At 41.5% G+C, this 11,075-nt stretch overlaps 1 long non-coding RNA gene and 1 pseudogene across 1 annotated transcript; one reads left to right on the forward strand and one right to left on the reverse strand.

Moving 5' to 3' along the window:
• Positions 1–1,732: 1,732 nt before the first annotated feature.
• Positions 1,733–2,918, reverse strand: LOC139085307 (uncharacterized). The gene is made up of 3 exons (XR_011543717.1): positions 2,804–2,918; positions 2,578–2,648; positions 1,733–1,949 (listed from the first exon to the last, which is right to left on the reverse strand). It is a non-coding gene; the product is annotated as an uncharacterized lncRNA (long non-coding RNA).
• Positions 2,919–5,376: 2,458 nt separating this feature from the next.
• On the forward strand, positions 5,377–8,830 carry LOC103550052 (small ribosomal subunit protein mS35 pseudogene; annotated as a pseudogene).
• Positions 8,831–11,075: the final 2,245 nt, after the last annotated feature.

Below are 11,075 nucleotides of genomic sequence, written 5' to 3' on the forward strand. Positions count from 1 at the left end.
AGGCGTCTAGATGTTTAAGAATGATTGCAAAACGGGGTGTAACATCTAGATTTAGTTCCTCATGGGTCGAATGGCCCTAAGCCTCTATGTTTATTCCTGTAATAACGAAAGCAGAAGTATTGCAAAGTGTAAGGGGACCAAATACACACAGGCCCCCAGCTCCGTCTGATCGAAAGCCACACAGGCACAGTGCTTGGGGTTTCTCTTTTACCTTTAACTATTTTATAGGGTTCCCAATCCTCATCATAATCCCAATTCCTCTGTGTCAATATATTATGATATTTTTCTGCAACTTTATCAGGGTTATGGGTTGCTTTAGGAGAGTGTACTTTTTGCATATCTTTGCTTCTGGGTGGGTGTCACCATTTACCTCCTGTCCTAACAGGCCTAGGATAATATCTACCTCCTAGAAGGACCTGAGGAGGGAATGTTCTCTTTTGAGGCTGATTATTAGAAGGCTTCCTCCTTGAGGGATGTCCAAATTCCTTTACCGCCTTTCCAGGAGGGGGTCAGAACGTTTTTTCTCTTCAGGCTGCTGTTCCCTGAACCTTCCCTAGAAGGCCAGGTTACATCAGCTTCTTTCCCCTGCTTGGAGAGTTTTTCCCCAAGATATCCCCATGTACAGAAAAAGAACAGCAAGAGCAATATTGCTAAGATTAGTAGCATGAATAGGATCAGGAGCGGCCGACCGCCATCTTCTGAGGGTCGGCCGGCATTCCCTCATCTCTCTCCGGGACCGTTGCCCTTGGGTAGAGGCTTAGCTGACTGGTGGGGGACTCCTGGCAATAATAGTTTACATCATTGTGAAATTTCAGTTGTACATTATTTCTTGTGTCACCACATAAGTGCTCCCCTCCACCCCTGCTTTCCCTGGAAACCACTAAACTATTATCTTTGTCCATGCATTTGTTTATATTCCACATATAAGTGAAATCATATAGTGTTTGTCTTTCTCAGTCTGGTTTATTTTGCTTAGCATAATACCCTCCAGCTCCATCCATGTTGTTGTAAATGAGATGATTTTGTCTTTTTTATGGCTGAGTAGTATTCCATTGTATATATATACCACATCTTCTTTATCCAATCATCAGTCCTTGGGCACTTGGATTGTTTCCATGTCTTGGCTATTGTGAATAGTGCTGCAATGAACATAGGGGTGCATTTGTTACTTTGGATTGTTGATTTCAAGTTGTTTGGGTAGATACACAGTAGTGGGATAGCTGGGTGGTAAGGTATTTCTATTTTTAGTTTTTTGAGGAATCTCCCTACTGTTTTCCATAGTGGCTGCACCAGTTTGCATTCCCAGCAGCAGGGATGAGCACTATTCTTTGTGACAAACAGTTTTAGACTATGCATGTAGACTTTATCTTATTGTTATACACAAAACATCTCTGGTTTTTCCCAAACGAGAAAATACCCAAAACGCCAAGGAGAGAAAACTGAATTTTACTTGCACTCAAGTACTTGATGAGCTGACTGTAACTCAGGACCTCAGTGAACATTCCCTTTAAGTTGCACATGAGCACAGGCACACATTTTGTAGCACGAATCCAATCTCTAGTGACTCTTCCAGCTGGTCTTGACTCCAGTCCTGAGATGTACCCCTGCATCTCTCATTCAGGGCCATATCACTCCAGATATACAAAAATAAAGAAAAAATGGAAAGAAAGAAAAGCAAGGAAGGAAAGAAGGAAGGAAGGAAGGAAGACCATGAAAAGAACCAATACAAAGCCCAATTTTAAAGCAAATTTTATTTTTTGTTTCGTCTGCATGCTACTAGTACCATCTCTTAATCTCCGTGTTACTTCAATGCCTTCACGTTGCCCTTTGGCTATCAAAATTTCTCTTGGTGTGAGTCCTCTTGGGCTTGTCTATTCTCCAATGTCATCTGCTCCACAGTTGCATCTCTTCTTCCCTTTTCCACAAAGCTCCCCGCTCCTCATGTGGATCTAAAACAGATGTTAGGAAAGCAATGTGATTGGGCTAAAGCATCTACGCAAAGAATTTCTGAAGCGACGTTTCCCCCTCACCCTAGCCCCATATCTTCCCTAACACGCATACGTATTTATCCTAATGCTGTTTAAATTACAGAAATCACAGGCACAAGCTATCCGGGAAGAGATCTTTTAAAAAAAAGTCTTGGTTTAATGATTTGCAAACACCTGTTTTCAGCTCCAGAATATTCTCTTCAAATAAAACTTATACAGAATCCCAGGTACAAAATAGACAAAAAAAAAAAAAACAGAAGTTCTTGTTGAAGTAATGGCAGGGAAACATAAAGCCCAGCCCTCTTAGTTGCTCTCTCACACAGAATAGCCCCAGACACACAGCCTCAGAATCTCTGTGGCTTGCTTTCAGAGTGAACTTCGAAAACCACTGAAGAATCAAAGATGTCTCAGCTTTCTCTGAGCCTTAGTTAGTGAGAAGAGAAAGAGGCAGAACTTTAGCCACTTGCTTCCATCATGTAAGACAAACTAAAGGCTATAAACAGCTATCCCATTCTCACTCAATGCCAGTGTCCTGTCTATGGTCCACTCTTCCCTTAAAAGAAGGAATCACAGAAAAATCTCTACTTACACACTTGTCCTTCCACTACCAAAACTTTTTCTAAACTCTGATGACTAGAGGACTCCAACTTAATCGTTGACCTAGAACATAAAAGGGACAAATGCCACAAGTGTTAAGGAGTACTGTCCCACCACACGCCCATCTGGGTGAGCAGTGTGGGATAGGTTGCTGAGAGACCAAAGAAAAGACCTGGAGACAGCAAACAAGACATATGGGTTTACTGGGAGTTACTTACAGGGAAGGTCCAGTGGCAGCCAGCTGGACAGCAATGTGCACCCGCTACCACCCCCTGGGAGAAGCTTGCTTAAGTAGGCAGAGGAACTAGGGCTGTGTGCTTGCCAAGGGGGATCATCCCTGTATGACCTGCATTCCAAGCACCAGAGCCTCCCCCCTCCTCAAGACCTTGAGGGTCTTTGTGCCAATTATCCCATGAGAAAGCAGCTGGGTCGGCCAAGCCCAGGACTGCTATCATCATAAGTGTTGGCGTGTAGCCCAGATAAGAAGTTTCAAGGACACATGGCCGTTAAAGGGACATGTCCGCTAATGCCCCTACAAATACCATACTCTTTTAAATGAAATATTCTAAGAGTCAACGTATATGAAGCATAATCAAAATATCTGTAGAGGGGCCAGCCTGGTGGCACAGCGGTTAAGTTCACATGTTCCGCATTGGCATCCCAGGGTTGACTGGTTCAGATCCCGGGTGTGGATCCACACACTGCTTGGCAAGCCATGCCATGGCAGGCCTCCTGCATATAAAAAGTAGAGGAAGATGGGCATGGATGTTAGCTCAGGGCCAGTCTTCCTCGGCAAAAAGAGGAGTATTGGCAACAGATGTTAGCTCAGGGCTAATCTTCCTCAAAAAAAAAAAAAATCTGTAGAATGGTGAAATAAATAAATTATATTTTTAAATAGGTACATTAAATGTATTTCAAACTCCTACTTTAAAATCCTCCTCAATTTTTTTATTTTTGTAATGTAATGGCCTTATTCATTACAAACAGCTTTCCTTTCTCATTAGTTTCAAATTGGGGAGCAGTCAAATCATACATGGACACATATGATGAATAACATATTTTCTGGATGACTGGTACATTTTTACTCACCAAAACTGCCAAATGGCAATGATATTCTCAAGTTGAGTGCTGTCTAAAATGTGATACTTTTAAAGAAGAGTTATAATAATAACAGCATTAGTTAAAATACACTGAACTTACTATGAGGAAAGCCTTATTCTAAGATCTTTTGATATATTTTTACTCATTCAATTCTCATTACAGCCCTGTGCTTTAGTTATTGTTATTGTTTCCAATTTACAGAGGAGGACAAAAAAGCACAAAAAGATTAAGTAACTTACTCACTGTCAAATACGCGGTAAGCAGCAGAGCAGGGGTTTGAACCTACGCAGTGTGGCTTTGGGATTTCTGCTGCTAACCACTATGCAATACTGCCTCATGTAAAACACACGCTAAACCTGTGTGCTCACACTCTACTGGAGCATGAGAATGCATCAACATGCCAGATGGTCATAAAGAAAGAAGGCTAAAATTAGCCCAGGGAATTTGCCCCTCCATTAGAGTCCATTTTGATCACAATTCTTAATTGCTGATGATCCCATTTGTTTATCTCCTGCTCACATAGCTCCCTTTAAAGTCAGACATATATCCAATTTGGAAGTTTAACAAACACGTCAATTTTAACATATCAAAAATAGAAAATCCTAATTTATCCCACCCCACCCCCTGCAAAGATGTTCCTAATACAGTGTCATCTTAGTAAATATTATCTCCACCAGTCCAGTCACTCAGGCTAAAATTGTGGTGTGGTAGATAGCTTCTGATGTGCTCTAATGACCCCTGCTTCTGGCATGCATGCCCTTGTCCTGTGTCCCTACCCTCCGTTAAGTCCATTGTGGGCTGGACCTAATGGCTTGCTTGTGATGAATAGAATACAGCAAAAGTGATTGGATGTCACCTCCATGAGCAGTTTACAAAAGACTGTGACTTCCATCTTGCTAGCAGTCTGTTTTGTGTTAGCACTGTCTGTGTCCCCTCGTGCTTGTTCACTCTAATGAAGCAAGCTGCCGTACTGTGAGATACGTGGCAAAGAGCCCTGTGTGGCAAAGAGCCAAGAGAAACCTCAAGCCAACAGCTTGTGAGGAATTGAATCCTGCCAATAACCAGTGAGTGAGCTAGGAGGCAGAGCCTTCCGAGTTGATCCATGAGATGACTGCAGCCTTCGGAGACACCCAGAGTCAGAGGACTCACTGAGCCATACAGGGATTCCTGACCCAATGAAACTGTGAGATTACCAATGGTGTTGTTTTCAGCCACTAAATTTTGAGGTAATTTGCTATTCGGCAATAAGTAACTAATATTCCTGGAGTCAAACTTGAGTCCTTGCTTTCTCTCACATCTTATATCCCACCTGTTGGCAAATATTGTTGGTTCTTTCTTAAAAATATAACTAGGATCTGATCAATTCTAAATACCTTCACTGAGACACCCTGGATGCAAGCCACCATACTGTCATACTGTAGTACTGCAATAACCTTATAACTGGCTGCTGTCTTTGCCTCCTTGAGTCTATTCTTGATACAACAGCCAAACTGATTCTTTTAAAACATCAACCAGGACTTGCAGCAACGGCAGCCACCTGGTTCTCGGCATCCCTGGCCCTGCAGGTGGCAAAGGTCCTGCTTGCTTTCTCCGTCGTCAGATCTCTAGTTACTCACTGAGCAAGGCTGAGACCAAGCCCGTATATAGAAAACAAGAAAATATCCACAAAATATAAGAATGTCCGAGAGAGATGCTACTTCCTAGAACAGAGAAGACAGCTGTTGACGCAGACTTGCTCGTGTTTACCCCACTGCAACACCATTTAAATCTTCTTCAACCCCACTTCAAAGCTGTTGAAACGGGTTATCTGATCTTAGAAAGGGGGTTATCTATGGCAAAGGAGGAAATCAAACTTTTAAAGGTCCCTAATTTTATGCATGTGACCCTTGTAAAAATTCAAAAGCACTGCACAGCTCTTAAAGATTTCTGCACTAATTAACCAGCAGCACCAGACTTGTGGGAAATGTGAGTAGCATTTCCCAATTAAAACTGATGTAACTGATAATGTTTCAGCAGAATCGTCCATTCAAAATCCCAAAGCAGGAGTAGTAACCTTATGGAATAAACTTTATAGTCTGAATTTAGATTAGATGAACATGTGAAGAAGAAACATATTAAACTTTCAAGAGAGCAATACTGCAAGACCACAGATGTGCTCACAATCAAAATGACAGAATTATGATCATTCAATTTATCTACTCACAGTTTCATACCTTGAATCTTAAGAAACCAAAGAATAAGAAAAAAGTAAGATGGAACCATATGTGAAGGAATATATATGAAAAAAAACATCGTTAGAAGAAAAATATATACAAAATAAAGCTACCCAAAAGAAACATAGGGGTCTGCCTCATGGCCTAGCAGTTAAGGTCAGCTTGCTGTGCTTCAGTGGCCCAGATTCAGTTCTCGGGCGCAGACCTACACCACTCGGCAGCAGCCATGCTGTGGCGGTGATCCACATACAAAATAGAGGAAGACGGGCACAAATGTTAGCTCAGGGCAAATATTCCTCAAGCAAAAAGAGGAAGATTTGGCAAGAGATGTTAGCTTAGGGCAAATCTTCCTCAGCAAAAACAAAAAAAACAACAAAAAAGCCCATAAAGAACTGTTGGTACTAAACAAGTTAAGATCACAAAATGTCTGTTCATCTTAAGAATGAGGAGGGAAAGAAAAATTGCATTTCTAAGTACAAAGTATCAATGGAAAGTTTATATTGAATTAACATGAATTATTGTCAAAATATCCACTTAATTGTGAGTTGTATGACAATGCGTATGTGTAATCTACACATGTAATCAAGAATTTGGCTAACCTTTGTCTCTAGTTCCTGGGACATAAACTCTAAATCCTTGGAATTTCCCAAGTGATTGGAGTGTCTTTGTCAGTCGTGGTGAGCACCTGGGGCCACATCTGGTCATTTACACTAACAAGATGACTCAGGATGGGGCTGGCCATGCTAGAAGGACCACCGATGTGATTAGCAAGTTGGGCTTTCAGCAATAGGATATCAGCCCAACATCTAGGGGGCTGAAGATTGACTTCAACCATGTGGCCAATGAATCAATCAATCACAACTACTTAATGAAGCCTCAATAAAAACTCTGGACACTGAAGCCAAACTGAGCATCGCTGGCTAGCAATATTCTTTGAGTATTGTCACAGTTCAATGCTGACAGGACAATGCATCCCCAAGCATGACAGAAGCTTCACATTTGGAACCCTCCTAGACTTTGTCCTTTGCATGTCTTTTCCTTTGGCTGGTTCTAATTTGTATGCTTTTGCTATAACAAAATTGTCACCTTTAAATACAGCAGTTTCCTGAGTTCTCTGAGTCATTATAGCCAATTTTCAAATCTGAGGGTGGTTGTGAGAACCCTCAAATTTGTGGCCAGCTGGATAGAGTGAGCATGGCCCTTGGAACCCCCAAATTTGTGGTTGGTGACGGAGGTGAGAGCAGTCATATGCGGACCATTCCCTCAGACTGTGCAGTTTGCCTAACTCCAGGTACTATCTCAAATTTGGTATAAACTCTCAAATATTTTTTTAAGCTGGTGTTTTATAGTGGAATCTAATTTTTCTTGCTATATATATATGCTCAAAAGAAAAATCAGATGATCCTACTAATCAGTCCCAAATCCTGGAGGGACTCCCACCCTACTCAGTAAAAACCAAAGTCTGTTCAGTGGTCCACAGTGCTATAGAGTGAACAGGCTCCTGGGGCCCTGTGACTTCTCTAACCGCATTTCCTCCTACTCTCCTTCTTTATGAGACTTAGTCATTTTTGGAAAACTGGCCTCTTTGGTGTTTGTGGTGTCCTCATGGCTTTTACGCTTGCTGTTTCCTCTACCTGGACTCTTCTCCCCAATATCAACATAACTCTCTCCCTCACTAATGTCCATCTTTTGCCTCTGGCTTCTTGCAGGACTTTTTTTTTAATCTTTGATTTCCCGTAGTTTGAAAACGACACATCAAGATGTAGTTTTTTGGCCTTTATCCTACTTGATCTTCTCTGAGCTTCCTGGATCTGTAGTTTGGTAGGATTAGGTCTCAGTAGTTTAGTGAGCCTTTGCCTCTGAACTGTGAACTTCACACAAGCTTCTCAGCCTCCCCTCCCTCACCACCCTTAAGTGCGACAGGATGGCTAGAGTGGGCTGGAGTTGGGTATTTCCCTTCCCCCTAGATTAGTTACACTCTGATAAAACCCCAGCAGGTTAGGCTCTGATTAAATAGCTCCTCCTGAGGGCAAGAGTGTTAAGGAGAACAGATGCTCTGGGTTGTTTCAAAATAATTCCTTTTCCCCTCCCCCTGTTGCAAGCATGGGGGAGTTTTCTCTGAATGTCACTATGAGATCCTAGTAGAGCTTTAAGAAATAAAACTCACAAAAATGTGGGGGACCCCATAACTGCGTCGCCGTGGAGTTTTTCTCTCTCAGACTTGCCTACCCTGAGACTCCAGCAATTTATCACAGTTCAGTTTTCCTATCCCAGCGCTGGTTTCTGCAGAGGTTTCTGCTCTGCTGGGCTGTGATTATCTGTATTCACCTGTTAGTCTCTCATATTTGGGGGGCAGTGGTTTGCCCTGTGACCTCACTTCTTTTATGGATCGAAGAAGAGTTGTTGGTTTTCTTAGTTTGTTCAGCTTTTTACTTGTTAGGATAGAGTCATGATTTTCAAGCTCCTTACACATGGAACTGGAAACCAGAAAGCTCCTTCTTGCATCTTTGCTGAACCTTGAAAGTGAAACCTTTGCTAACCATACAACGCCCACGCCTCACTCAGGCTGCCCCTATCCCTGTCTGAAAAGGAATTCTTCAGCTACAGCCCTCTCTCATGACCCCATCAAACCCTCTGGGAGTAGGACATTTGTCACTTTTCTTTCCATGTATGCCTGTTTGCCATAAGGCCAAAAATGACTGTCTATACACGAGTCTCCCTTTTTTCTATCAAAGGGAAACTTTGACTCAAAAGAACATAATGTAATAGAGATTCTGTCCCTAAATCCCAGTAGGAGTGAATATTAATGGCTAATATACCTCTTTTATGATTCACCAGGGCCTCAAAAACAGAGTAAAGGAAGCCAGAGCCCCTCAGAATGACAATGGGGACCCCATGACTCCAAGTACAGAGCAAAGACCTTCGCAGTAGAGGAAGTATTCTCTCTCGGTATGAAATAACATTGTACTGTCTCTTAAACAATAATGTTTGTCCTTGGAAGAGAGATGAATACTTTAATAAGCCATTAATTTAATGAGAACAGTAAAGGACTAGCAGGCCTGGAGCTTCAACTAGCAAAAGTATTGAAAAGGCAAGTTGAAGGAAGGGCATTTTTCTGCCTCATTTGATGGGCAAAGGAAGCCACCACCTTCTCTATCCACCTCCACTTACCCCTACCGCCAGAACCTGTGAAACGTGGGGCCAGAGAGCATGAATGCTTGGCATGTCTTTGAGATGGTGTAGCCCAGGTTTGGGGCATTATATGGGCAAGGGTCGAAAGATCCTTCCAGAGCAGATTTCTCGCCATGGAGAGGGATTGGAGCTGCACACTGAGGAGTGTGGATAAAGGGCTGATTAGAGACTTGTGCAACCTGAAGGCAAGAGAGCCAGGGCCGGAAGCAGGGCGGTGCCCCTGGAGACAATCTTCCTGGGTCCAAAGGAAAGACAGTTTGCTGGGACTTTAACTGGAAATTCTTATAAAGGAATGCCATTCAGAAATTGCCCTAATCTTCAGGAAAATTAAAAAAAGGGTATAAATACAACAAAAATACATTTTAGTCAAATGCTGAGTGGCAGAATATTTAATCAAACTTCACCCAAGCAAAGACTGAAGCTAAATAGCTTCATCACAGAATGACTTCTGAGGTGAGAGCATATCTTAATTTATACCAAAAAATTGTGAAATAATATTTGACTATTTACTATACTGTTACTATTATAATAAAATTGACTGTTTTAAAATATAGTGGTCCAATTTTAAAAGTTGACCATTAAAGTGAAAAGGAAAAAATTTCAGCACCATCACCAGCTAACCGCTTCTGCAGCCCCTAAACTGCTCAATTGCAACACTGAGTCATGCTCACTTCTAACCAAGCTCAGCAACCAAGCTCAGCGCAAGAAGCAAAACATATCAGTTCTGCCTCTATTGTTTCCTGTTGCTGCTGATGTTGCCGTCAAGTTCTTTTGCAATTCTTTTCCTCTAATAGTTCCTGAACCAAATTGATGGTGATTATGATGATCAATTTTGTGTCAATTTGACTCAGCTTCAGCCTACCCAGATATTTGGTCAAGATTATTCTGGATGTTTCTGTAAGGGTATTTTTGGATAAGATTAACATTTAAATTGGTAGCTTGAGTAATGCAAATTGCCCTCCCCTAATGTGGGTGGGTCTCATCCAATCACTTGAAGGCCTGAATAGAACAAAAAAGCTGATCCTCTCCTAAGTAAGACAGACTCCTGTTCCCTGGCTGCCTTCAAGCTGAGAAGTCAACTTTTTCCTGCCTGTGGATTTGAACTAAACCATCGGCTCTCCTGGGTCTCCAACTTGCTGATTCACCCTGCAGATCTTGGGACTTGCACACCTTCATTATTCCACAAGCCAATTCTTTATAATAAACCCCTTTGTACATATAAGATATATCTCTCCTATTGGTTCTGTTTCTCGAGAACCCTGACCAATATAGTGATGTTACAATTTTATTGATGTGCTCCCCAAAGCAAAGCTTTGTGCACTGCTTGCAGAAGATACTTTCTGACTATTTTCAGGAGCAATTTTAAGGCCCTTACTTACTTTTATTTCTAATATATTTGTACATCCTTGATATTTCATACAATTACTTGAGGGAAATTTGGGCTTAAACCTCAAACAGAAATATGTGACAATGGAGATACAAACTTGAGTTTCAAGATAATAAAATTGTCTTCAAATTTCCACTTGCTATTCAGATTTCATTGCACATTGGTAGGAGGATCAAGCAAGCATTATGTTAACAAATACTTGCCCTTGTAAGCAATGTCAGCAAGTTCTGGTAACACGAACTATTTTCTCTAAAGCAAGTATTGATCGTTCATAAGTCTATTCTGATATTAACAAACCAACTGGTTCACATCTATATAAGTATTATTAACAAAACAGTATTAAAGCTATTTGCCTCAAGCCCTTTTTTTCTTACATGTAACTGCAGCTATTCCAAATTATTTGAATATCATTTTAGGCAGTTCTGAAATTTCTTGCATATCATGCAGTTTGTCTACGGCTGAAGAATAATGATAAAGGAAGCCCAGTATCTCTCTCAGCTACAACCAGTAATTCTGGAGTATGTTCCGTGTTGTATTTGCTTTCTGAACACCCAACTGAAATGTGTAAATAAACGTGAGAGGCTTCCCAAATCCTTC

This window comes from Equus przewalskii, chromosome 1 (assembly GCF_037783145.1).
Source record: "Equus przewalskii isolate Varuska chromosome 1, EquPr2, whole genome shotgun sequence".
Lineage (NCBI taxonomy): Eukaryota > Metazoa > Chordata > Mammalia > Perissodactyla > Equidae > Equus > Equus przewalskii.